Source organism: Vigna umbellata, chromosome 7 (genome assembly GCF_029865625.1).
Source record: "Vigna umbellata cultivar VRB3 chromosome 7, Vumbellata_1.0, whole genome shotgun sequence".
Lineage (NCBI taxonomy): Eukaryota > Viridiplantae > Streptophyta > Magnoliopsida > Fabales > Fabaceae > Vigna > Vigna umbellata.
In genome coordinates this window covers 38225319-38238573 of record NC_142171.1, presented here as the reverse complement: position 1 = coordinate 38238573, position 13255 = coordinate 38225319, and the positions used below count along the sequence as shown (strand labels likewise).

Sequence of the window (13255 nt, the reverse complement as noted above, 5' to 3'; positions counted from 1 at the left end):
GGGGAACCGACGTCTAAACCCTAAATCCAGAAATTTTGAAAAGTCACTTTTTGACTCTATTTAGACGTCTGATACCGCCACTCCTACTTCTAAAGCACTTTAGACGTCTGTTAATTGGGGGAACCGACGTCTAAATTTTGGCATTAAAACACCGTGAACGCGAGACAGCCGTTACGCACACTTATTGTTCATCATCTTCGTCGCGTTTTCTCTCTACGGGTTACGTTTTTCAAGTTCATTTTCTCACTTTTGCACCGTTTTAAATTAATTTTACTCCGATTACATCACTCTTTGATGCATTATCTTTCATTTGAACCGATTAAAATGCATTTTCGTTGGGTTTTGGTGCAGTTATTCTCGTGTCTTTAGGCGGCGTTCTATGGCGGCGATTTCTTGCGTTTTGTACTCCTCCAATTCCCTCCACTACGTTTTTGAAACCATCCAATAAAAAAAATGTACAATACATTCTCTTCAACTAAAATATAAAGTTGTAAACTCGAAGCACCATGAGTCAGGAGCAACCTCAGAGACGTCTAACCTGTATGGATCGGACGTCTATATAAACGTCAGACCTATATAAGTCCGACGTCTATAAAGACGTCTGACCTAAGGGTCCGACGTCTCATTAACGTCACCCATATAGACATTGGACAGAGATCAGACGTTAAAAGCCCAAAATAATAGACGTCTAAAGTCTTTTTTGCACTAGTGCATGTTGTTTGATCTTGAGATAGAAAGGATAGCAAGGTGAAATAACAGCAAAATCAAGAAGCACAAGCAGCACATGAAAACACAACAACAACAACAACAAACATATTCAAATTTTGTTCTGCACTGTCATACACCAGACCAAATTGCTGAAAGAACCAATAATAGGATATTGCTAGGTGATTACACACATCTTACAAGGACTACACCACTTTTATAGCATTGTAAAACCTGCTAAAGGCATGGAGATGAAGCCAACACTACTTTCTTTGATCACAACAAATCAGTTCTATCAATTTTATATCTATCAATTTTATATATATGCAGAAAATTAGACATTTCAATTAATTCAAATATAAATTAACTTTGTTTTATTCCAACTATAATTCAAGCTGAATAAATTTAAATTACCTTAACTCAATAATTAACTTTAATTGTCTAATAAAAGGTAAACATGAGAATATAAATTTATTGTATTTCTACTCTATTCAAACATATATGGGATTCAATATAAAGATGTTATTCAACTATTTATTAACTTTTCAAACAAATTGAAAGTAAAGATGCCTTAATTCTTGTGTTTTATAATTTAGGACTGATTTGTATAACTACGTTATAATATCTTAAATTTATTACAATTTTGCCACCCGGTCAACCTATTATAACGAATTATTTTCATCTATCATAATAGGTATCGTTATAGAATGTTATTTTCTACTAGTGTTGATTTAAAAATTCATCATATCACTATGATCTAAATTAGTAGGAAGTGATCTAATTAATTTAGATTTCATGTGTATGTTCAAAACTCAAGCTTAGATCTGCATACAAACCTACCAAAAGAAGAGTCAAGTCAAGATATTAGAGAAGAGAAAATCTTACCCTGATTAAAATTAGCCTTCACACATCCTTGGCTACGTATTTCTGTACTTTGCTTTCTGTTTTTAACTCTGAACTTATTCTATATATTCCTTTCCATATATTATTTTGAATTTTTAAGATGTCTTTATTTGAAATGATTACTTTTCTTTTTAGTTTTAGTAAATATTTAATCTCTATAAGTTTAAAATGGTGGTCAAAACGCTGTGTTATATATATAAAATTTTCTAAAAAGTGATTTATAAAATCGAAAACAAGGCACTCGTCAAAATGATGAAACTTTCCCGGGGCAAATATATGAAATGTAATTAACTAAAAAATATGTCAGAGCGAAGTTGGTACGATAAGAAAAATATTGAGTGAGTGAATTATTAATAAAATGTATGATAATTTATATTTCATTACAAGCACAATGCTTATTGACGTTTTTAATGTAATTAAAAGTAAAAAATCAAACAATACAAACATGAACACCAGTTTATCAGCATGCTTGGGCAAGTGAATTTGAAGAAACCATTGCCTTGCCCAAGCATTAACAAGCTCAAAGGCGGAGTTCGGCAAAGAGGATGGGTTTCAAGTGCCTGAAAATTGAAAAATAAAATACCAAGAATGTTAGTTTTTCGAAATAGGTACATTAAAATAAATAAACTTCTTATTCTTATTCACTAAACAAATACAGTTGATATGTTTAAAATTTCAAGTATTAAGAACAGTAATCAGGTTAATAATAATAATAAAAAAACTTTAGATAAAAAACATGATTTCATTGTAACAAGGGAAACCCTTTTTTTTTTCATAAGACTATCAAGTATTGAACATCAATGATTTTATTTTTATTTTATTTTGTACTCATGCAAACTTTTCAAAATTTGCAAAAGGTTGCCCAGGACATTATAAAAAAGATTAAAGTAAATACACATTAAATTGACTCAGCATTCAAAAGTCACGGTTTAGTTAACGAGCTAATTTTTTTCTTTATCGTATAAAAGAAAAATAAATAATATAAAATATATAAGAACACTTGGATGATCTAATCCATATAGAATAGAAAGTAAAACAAGTTACCATATTTCCTAATAAATCTTATGTCTTTGACATCATTAGTTTCAAAAACAACTCATTATATTGAATTGTAAAAATTGTATGCTAATGTGCGTATGATATACAGAGATATAGGAAAATTATATACAAAACTTATGACATTCTTACCTATATAATATAGAAAAATTATACAGAGATATAGCAAAATTATATGCATCTCATAATATTTTTACCTGTTAATCTTTATTAAGCTTAAATACTCTAGCAAAGAATGCTATTTTGAGATAAATATAGTCTTCTGAGTTGTTCAAGAAATTGATATAGGCACGTCGCCAAGAACGTTTGAATAAGATTGATCCAAATACCATCCCCAAGCTTACCACAAATCCAAATGTCATACTTACAAATAAATCATTATTGAAAGGCGAATATTCATCTATATGAACTTCAACATTTGGTCCTTGTGTTGATCCATTCTCAAAACACAATTTCTCAAGTGGTGATCCACAAAGATCGAGATTATCTTCATAACTGGATGTACTAAAACTTTGTAATTGTGTGCATGTTGGAATTTTTCCTGTTAAATGATTGTGGGACAAATCTAGCACACCAAGTCCATAAATTTGAGTAAGACTTGGAGAATTAAACCAACAAGTCGGTTTCTTGATAAATCAAGTGAATCAAGTGATGTTAACTTTCCAATGTTTGGAGGAATTTCTCCAGTCAAATTGTTTCTTGATAAGTTCAATGAAATCAATGCAGATAATGTCTCTATTTCTACAGGAATTTCTTCTGAGAAATGATTGCTTGAGAGATCAATTGATTTTAAAAGTGACAAACCTTCATCCATGAACATTTGTTTGGAACCTTTCCATGTCAACAATGCATTCAAATAATATGGCCTGTCAAGTTTGTAAAAGCCATGGTTGATCACATAGCTATGATCTCCAAAATGAATTTGTTCTATATTGGCCATTGAAGTAAGGTTTTTTATGCATTTAGGAATGTTTCCAGATAAGTTGTTTATTGAGAGATCCAAGACTCGAATGTTTCTTAGACAACAAACTTCTAAAGGTAAACTTCCCATGAATTGATTTTTTCTCAAACTTAAAATTTGCAATTCTTCTTTTGTCCCAATCCAATCAGGGATAGATCCTGATAATTTGTTGTCTGACATATCAAGCATTACTAGCATTGTGCAATTTCTCAAGGTGAAAGGGATTCTTTCTATTAAGTTGTTGTTTCTCAATAACAATGCTTGAAGTTCAACAAGCGATCCCATTGAAGTAGGAATTTTTCCTGAAAAGTTATTGTGAGTCAAATCCAAATAAACTAATGAGTTCAATTGTCTCCAACAATCTGGGATATGTCCAAATAACTGATTGTATGAAAGGTCTAAATATAATAAACTTTGGCTGGTACCATCTCCACACAAAATAGAATGAGAATCTGAGAATTTATTTTTTGATAAATCAAGAATTTGAGAATTCCGTAGAAATGGAGGAATAGAACCTTCAAATTGATTTGATTGAAGGGACATGGACCTAGAAACATACTTTGATGAAACATTTGAAATTATACCTTGTAGATTGTTGTATGAAATATTCATTGTCATCACTTTTTGTAGTGGTAATTTAGCCCAAAACCATTTAGGAACAATATCTGATATTGCAGCATTTGAAATGTCAATATAAAAAAAGTTATTTTGTGTCTGCAACCATTTCGGAAATGTTGGACCTAATTTGCAAGATCTCAACTTTATGGTGAACAACTGAAAAAGTGGAACCCAATTTTGGGTAAATGTCAAGGCCAAATAATTATCTGATAAATCTAATACATGTAACTTAGACATGTTAGTGAAATGGTAGTCACTAAGCACACCTTTTAAAGAATTTGAATGCACATGGAGTTCCTCCAAATGAGGTGGAAATTGAATATATTTAGGAATCTCTCCATTTAGCTTATTGCCATAAAGATATAATCTTTTTAAAGATGTGAATGTTGAGAAGTCAGGTAGTGTGCCTTTTATTTGATTTATATACAGACATAATTCTTGCAATGAATATCTAGCACATCCAGACAAATGAGCAATTATCATTGGAAGCTCATCACTCAAGCTATTAGCACCCATGTTGAATGAGCGCAAAGCACATGCATTTCCAAATGATTTTGGAATTCCACCTTTAAAGGAATTTGCGCTAATTGACAAACGCTCCAAAGTAGATGGTAACTTCACACCTTCAGATATCGTTCCACTTAACCAATTTCCATCAAGAAACAATGTTTTCAATGAAGAGAATACTGAAATGTCAGACAAAGTGCCAGTGATGTGATTCCATGACAGATCCAATTCTTGCAATGAGTGTCTAACGCAACCACTGGACAAATTACTGAGAATGGATGAAAGACCTTCTATCAAATTGTTTGAATATAGGTTTAAAGAATGTAAGGTGCATATGTTCATGAAGTATATCAAATCCCTGGCCTTGAAATAATTAGAGGAGATGTCAAGATGCCTAAGCAAATTCATGGCCATGCCAAAATCACTTGATGTGAAACCCTCCAAGTGGTTCTCACTAAGGTCAAGGTCAACAAGGTTGGAAGTGACGTTTGACACCCACTCGAATACCATTGGTGACGTGAAGGTGTTCTGAGAAAGATGAAGGACAGAGAGAGTAGGGAAATTGAACTTGGAATGTTTGGATGACAGAATGAAATGATCGGAAAGGCTACAATCAACTAAACTTAGTTCTCTTAGTTCAGGTAGCTCCGCAATCACTTGCAACCAAGTATGAGAACGATTTAGATTTGATACAGAGTCCATGTAAAGATGTGTTAAAGAAAGGAGATTTGAGAGCCACTGACCTTCATGAGATAAATTAATATCATATCCTCCAAGATATAGCTCATGCAACCGAGAGAGATTTCCAAGTTGTGGTGGTATATTTCCTTCAAAAGCATTGTCACTGAGATCAAGATGTTGCAACTGGAAGAGATTTCCAAGTTGTGGTGGTATATTTCCTTCAACAGCATTGTCACTGAGATCAAAATGCTGCAACCGGGATAGATTTCCAAGCTGACGAGGGATTGAACCGTTCAGATGATTATTAGCAAGATTTAAGTATTTCAAACGAGAAAGAGAGCCTAACTCAGCTGGAATTTCTCCACCAAAAGCAGATGAAGAGAGATCAAGGTATTTCAAATTTCTAAGAGAACCAAGAAACTCTGGAATTTTCTCATTGCGAAAATAATTGGAACTGAGATTCAAATACTCTAATTGTGGCAACTCCATTAACGAGTCGTGTATCTCTCCGCTTATATAACCTCCGCTTATATAAGCTGTCTGAATAAAATTTGGATATTTACCAGGAAGGTCGAGGCTTAGGATGTGGGCAGTAAGGTTGCTGCAGCGAATTCCCTGCCACTGGCAGCAGTGGGGAGTGGTCCAAGAGGATAGCATGCCGTAGTGATCGACAATGGCAGCCTTGAATTGAAGGAGTGCTTCCCTCTCCTTTCGAAGGCATCTGATTTGGTGCTGTCCATGAACAACCTGCAACACCACACATACCATAAACATCATCGATCTTAAACCAACCGGATTCATCATTGACGTTGCTGTCGGTGTTATCATCTCAGAGAAGAACTTTGATGGATGATAAAATGCACTGAGTATTCAAGCTAGATTAGTGTCGGTGAATTCAGCACTAACCACATATATATATATATATATATATATATATATATATATATATATATATTATATATATATATATATATATATATATATTATACACCCGTATATATAACATTCAATATTGCATTCACTGATCATAAATGCCTTTTTTTTATTCTTTTTTGAATTCATAGTGTTCTCATAGCACTACTCTCAGTCAAATCGTTTCGAATGTTTTCTCCAAGTCATCCCTCTCTCTCAATTTTCTTTGATAAATTTTTTTAACATTAACGCAAAGTCAGACACCTGTAGGTTAATCCTTTTTAGGTTTAAATCCTTATTTGATCTTCATATTTGTGTTTCAATCTCAAATGGGTCATCATGTTATTTTCGGTCTCAATTCGGTTTTTAAACTTGTTAAAATGAGTCAATTAAGCCCTCTCTGTTAATTTATCAATAACGTCGTTTGTCTTTGCTGATGTGTAATCTGTTTTAGTTGACGAGGCATTGTTTATTAAATTTGATTGGTGTGAATAGATTGCCACGTGTGATGTTGTTAGAATCAAAACTTAATATTTAGAGAGAACCCTCATTTCAAAAGTGTTTAACATCTCCGTTTTCGTTAGGAAGAATTGTGGAAGCACTGTTGGACTGACGAAATGCCTGGTTCTTCTTCTTCTTGCAAATGCACGAGTTGGGGCTTTGAACATAGCTCTGCTAGTGGGAGCAGGTTGGGTGTAAAACCCAGTTGCTTTTGTGGTCGGCCTGCAGTCTTTCGCGTTGCCAGAACCCTCAAAACAAGGGCAAAAGATTCTGGGGTTGCCCTAACTTCAAGGTGAGTTTAATGGAAGCATTTTTGTGAGTTATTGTATGGTTTTGATTTTCCACAGGGTGAGAGTTTTGATTTCGTTGACAAAGGAGTGTGTTTTGTTGTTGCATAGGTTGGGAGTGAAGATTTCGTTAGATGTAACTTTTTGAGTGGTGTAGTGAAGAAGTAATTGATTCTCGAAATGTGGTGAATTTAGAAGACAGTAGTGCAAGTGCAAGGAATGAAGAAGTGGGTAGAAGTTTGAAGAAGATGGAACAAAGTGTGATGAAATGGAAGAAAGAGATGTTGAAAAGCTGAAAATTGGGTGTTTGGAGAAAAGTGTAGTTATTTTGGAGAAAAGGATTAAGCTTTTAATGGGATGGTGTTTGTTACATGTGTTTGTAATGTAATTGTGATATCAATGTTGATGAAAGTACGATGAAAGTAGGTTTATATGAATGTAATGTGATCTTTTGGAAGGATGTTTGGAATGAAATGTTGTTGTCTGTCTGTTTTAAATATAAAGTTGACTTCTTAATACTGTCTTATTTGATTAATGAAAGTAACATCAGAAAGCAACTTTGTTAAACATCAAAAACATTTGCTGACAACATGAATAAAAAGTGGATTTCATTATCATTTAAGAAAAAAACCTGACATCAACTTTGTCTTACTCAGTGCATGAGATAACAAAATAAACCTGATATTAACATTACAAAAGAAACCTGATATCATTACTTCATCAATCTTACTCAGTCAATAACATAAGAAAATAAAGTTGATATTACTTCATCAATAAAAATTACACCAACTATGTCTTCAAGAAGTACACATAGACCAAAACAAAAGTGTTACTACATTGTCTTCATTACTAAATATGTCTTGAGCAATACACATTACACCAAAAAAAAAACTGATAATACATCGGTCCTTCATCAATACATATTAAATAAGGTTTGTAGAAGGACATGGAGAAGGACAGATTGTGTTGTAGGTTGTTGTGGACATAATTTTTTGTTGTGTCCAAGTTGTTTTCAAATAGCACAGGTTTTTTTGCTCCCATCCTTTCTTAATTTAGTGTCATTCTTCTTCAACTCCAAGGCTCTAGTCTTCGTTTTTTCCTTGGTCTTCCTGGCATTGTCCTCTTCTTTGGGGGTAATACATCTGGATATGAAGTTATGTCCCAGACAAGTTGACCATTAATAGGATAAATGATGGTGTTGTAGGTTTCTTCATAAGTAGACTTCCTAAACCAATGGCCAATGTAGTCTTCTGCATTTAAATTCAAGAATTTCATTGCAGTTATTGCGTGAGTGCAAGGAATTCCAGTTATTAACCACTTTCTACAACTGCAGTCCTTGTTTTCAATATTGACAACAAATTGCTCCCCAAATTGTGAAATGTGCAAGACTTCAAATAATTGATGTGATGACCATTTGTCATGAGCAAACATATGACAACACAGTTAGCAACATGTTAATGATGATCAGAAATTAAATGTGGGTGTGAACTTACTTTGGTAACCAATATCTGGTTAACCATTATTGCTTTTCAAATCTGTTGAGAACCTTAGGGCACACAGAACCTTGATACAAACCCATTTTTGTCCTGTTCGTAGCCCATCTCTTCATGATGTAAACCCTAATGTCTTCTAACATATTGATAAGTGGCTTACACCTACTACTAACTAGCACACTATTGAACCCCTCACACATGTTGTTGACAAGAGTGTTAGATTGTGATCTAGGACTGAATCTAGATCTTGACCAAAACCTGGGAGATTAAAATGTCAATAAATATAAATGTCAAAGCAAATATAACAGTAAAAGCACAATAAGGTTTGGAGAAAAGTGATTACATACCTAGGTGGGATTGCAATCAAGTATTTAAATGCGTCAACATTTATCTCTTTAATTTTCCTCATTTCAGCCTCTCATAGTTGTGGATATGTGGTTGTTGCTGCTGCCCCACATCATACGTTTAAGGTCTTTTCCAGGAAATTTCTTTCTGAAGTTGGAATACAAATGTCTAACACAAAATCTTTGGTCTACCCCAAGTAGAAGATCTTGAATTGCTGGCAAAAGTTCCTACAATTTCAAATACTCATGTTAGTTGACTTATTTGTGTAGGTTGTAAAAGCACATTTGTTATGAGTGACTGACCTTTTGTTGGTCTGAAATAAATGTACATGCTCTACAAACTTCCCCACCAAGGTCTGCAATGAGAAGCTCCAAGAACCAAGTCCAAGAGTCTTTGTTTTCTACCTCAACAACAGCATATGCAATGGGAAGAATTTGTTCATTTCCATCTCTTCCAACTACTGTTAATAACTCCCCTCCATACTTGCCTTTCAAAAAGCATCCATCTAATCCAATGATGGGTCTACAACTAATGAAGCTATCTTTGCATGCTTTCAAGCATACATAAATTCTATGGAATATACACTCCTCATTACTATTTTCAACCTTTATTTACACTGTTGAACCTGGATTTGCTCTCAGAAGTTCATGACCATAATCATAGATTCTTCTATATTATTCCTTGAGTGACCCCTTAACATTATCTTTTGCCATGGTGTTAAACTCTTTGGCAAGTGCACCAAATCGTTCAAGTAATAAACCGTGGTAAGACCAGGTATCGTTTTCCCAAGAGACTCGTAATACTAGAAAATTGTGCGATTAACAACTCATCTAGACTCAAGAACAACTCATCATTTAAGAATATGTGCAAAAAGATAAATTCACAAGTAATTACAAGGTTGGACTTTGGTATTGAAGGCACTTGGAAATGGAAAAGACTAGAAATGGTATGAAATGACATTGTTAAGGTTAGTTTTCACCAATGCACTCTTGTGTATAACCAATTTCATCTCCTCTCTATCAATTTACTAAAGTCAATCCACTAAAACACTCTAGCCCTAATCCCTTAGGTGAAAGAGCCTAGGTTTTCCTTATCAAACTCCAATCCCTTGGACAATCTAACAAGCAAACCCGCATTAAGAACTAGGATCTAAGACAACATATGAATCATATCCCATCCCTGGCTCAATGACCCACAAGGACTCTTGTTTCAGTTCAAGATTTCATATCCCATCCCTGGCTCAATGAAACCCCAAAATCAAGTCATGAACGTCCCCATTACATGCAAGCTTTAAGATCGGAAACAAGAATACTAGTAATAGATAGAAAAGGCATTTATAAATACAAAACAATCATTCATTACACAAGAGTTCATAAGCTACATCTAACCCTAACAAGATGAATCTGGTTCTCCATTTCCATGGAGAACCCTAAAGCTTACAAACATGGAAGATGGAAGAAGAAGGAGACCCAAAGGAAGAGGAGGAGATGTTCCCACAAGCTCCTCGCGCCCTCCATGAGCTCCAGACGTGAAATCGCGCCTCCAAAGAACCAAAGACCATTTTTCTTTCTGCCTCGTGAGTATATATACTGCCCGAATTCTCGCTTAAGCTAAATTATTCTCGCTTAAGCGAGAATTCTTCTTAGGGAAGATAATCATTCTCGCTTAAGCTAAATTATTCTCGCTTAAGCGAAAATGACTGTTAAATCAATGACTTCCTGGATCACCGAGGCTCTTCAATGTAATGGAGGATCTTCCTAACATCAAAATAGATCAAAGAAAACAAGGGATTAGAGTATTATTTACGTAATGTAGCTCAAAATATAGATAAATACTAAAACTAAATAAAAGAGAGGATTTAAGCAAGTAATAAGCTAAAGAAGAGTTGATTTTGCTACTAAAATGATGCTTAGATAATGGTAAGAATTAGCATTATCAAACTCCCCCAAACTTACAACTTTGCTTGTCCTCAAGCAAAAGTACTTCACGTAGTAAACAATTCAATCACGATAGTCTAGCAACTCAAGCACAGTTTCAATCAAATAAACAAAATCAATCATGCTTGCTCAACTCGGAAATTACATTCAAGAGATAAAATGGCCTTAGCAAGCTAAACTTCAATCATGGTGCTCACAATTTAAAATCACAAGATAGATGTAATTGATAGATCACAACGTGGCAAGATGTTTTCATTGAATGCATGGAACCATCCTTCACCAAGGAAAGTGTTTCACTCAAGCACAATGGTGTATAAGGATGTGTGTCTAACTCTCAACTATCACAATGTTATACAGATTAAATTTGTCGTTCGTTTCACAATATCAAACACATTCACAAGCAAGTTAGCATCACAAGGACTTTTTAAGGCTTGTAATGTGGCTGGGCTAAGAAGAAAAATTAGTTTTTCTGGACAACAAAGCACCTTGAGCTAAGAGATAAAACAATTTACTTCATGATATAGCATTAGTCTCTCTCTTTGCTTCACAATTGGATAAACCACTTCTCAACTTATTTCCCAATTCTTTTTCAATGAATTCATTTTTCTTTCTCTTCTTCTTCTTTCTTCTTTTTCTTTCTTTTTGACTCATTTTGCTATTTTCTCAATGCTTCCTTATTTCAAAAACTCCCCCAAACTTAAACCATTCTCCTCATCCTAACATATATGTTCATCTCAACTCAAGGTAAGGAGGTTAAGGATTTTTCAATAAGCTTAAGGTTCCAGGGGTGAGAAAGTTTTTCTTCAAGGTTCAAGTGTTTTGCATTGGCTTTTAGGCTCAAAAATGTAGAAGAGGTTGAAGAACAAGATGGCCTTGATCATTTGTAACAAGCAAGCAAATAGTTCAAATAGAGAAACTTAGGCAAAATCAACTGTGATTTCAAAGTGATAGCACTCAACAATAAACTCTGGGCACAACATCTCACAGGTTTACTCAGGGTTCCAAAGTTTGATAAACATCATGCCAAGAATATTGATCACAATTAAAACCAAGCATCCATCTAAACATATACAAGCAACCACAACCTCTATTCAACAAACTTAACCACATAATCTCAATTAAATTTTCAAAGAAATTTTCAGATAAAGAGCAAGCACAAAAGATTTGTATTCAATTCAAGCATAACATATGATTCACTCGAATCACCAAACCAATTGCAAAAGAACTATCCACTAGGCAAGTAAAAAGAAATCAAAAACACAAAAAACTGAAAGTAAATCAGAACTGGAAATTAAAACTGAAAAACCGATCAAAATGGACTCTTTGCAGCTCCAACAGTGTAGAACACTAGCTTCACTTTTCATATGTAACATCTTCCTCCTCCAGTAGCTTATACTCCGCAACTGCTCCACCTCCCCCATCAGTAGGGGCCTGGCCCCCAGGCCATGCTACACGAGCAGCAAAATCTTCAAGTCATATGTTTCTCAGCTCAGGCATGCCTCAAACCAATGGTGGTTTTGAACTCTTTAATTCCTAAGGAAGATCTTATCCTGTAACAAGAAAGCTCAAAGTAAAATTAGTATCTCATAGTCAACAATTGAAGAGAAAGGTCCAAAAACATACTAAAAGAAATGTGCAAAAGAAAGCAAAGAAACAAAACAATGAAAGTCAAAACAAACAAAGACAAAAGTACATGAACATAGAGGGAAGTCTTAAAATTAAGCTTCCCAAAGGTACAACAACACAAAAAGGTTTAAAAACACATCAAAAGAAGTGTGTGAAAGAGTGCAAAGCAAGAGAAAACTCAAAATCAATCAACAAAAACAAATGTGCAGAACCAGTATTGGGGGCACCATATCAGATTTTAGCTTAAGCTAAAACTTTTTCGCTTAAGCTAAACATTTTTCGCTTAAGCTAAAATTATTTCGCTTAAGCTAGATTTGCAGTAGAAATTTTCGCCCAAGCTACAATATTTTCGCTTAAGCGAACTTGTTCCAGTGGGTACCCCAATTTTTAGCCTAAATCTCGCCCAGCGATTTAGTTTTAGCTTAAGCGAAACTATTCCAGTGAGCACCTTAATTTCAAATTCAGTTCTCGCCTAAGCGAATCTTCTTTAGCCTAAGCGAAAATATCAGCAAAACTTATTTTTTCATTTTCTGCATATCTCGCCCAAGCGAGAAAGTTTAGCCTAGGCGAAAATAATGCAGATTCTTGCGAGATTGGCCATTCAATTTGATTTTTAGTTCCATACCTTCATTCAATGCACTTACACACAAACCAAGCTACAAATAACATAATATACTTATACAAACCACAAAAACAACATTACAACCAAAAATCACAAACATG

At 34.2% G+C, this 13255-nt stretch overlaps 1 pseudogene; it reads right to left on the bottom strand.

Moving 5' to 3' along the window:
* Window positions 1-1955: 1955 nt before the first annotated feature.
* LOC124848999 (receptor-like protein EIX2) lies at window positions 1956-6312 on the bottom strand (annotated as a pseudogene).
* Window positions 6313-13255: the final 6943 nt, after the last annotated feature.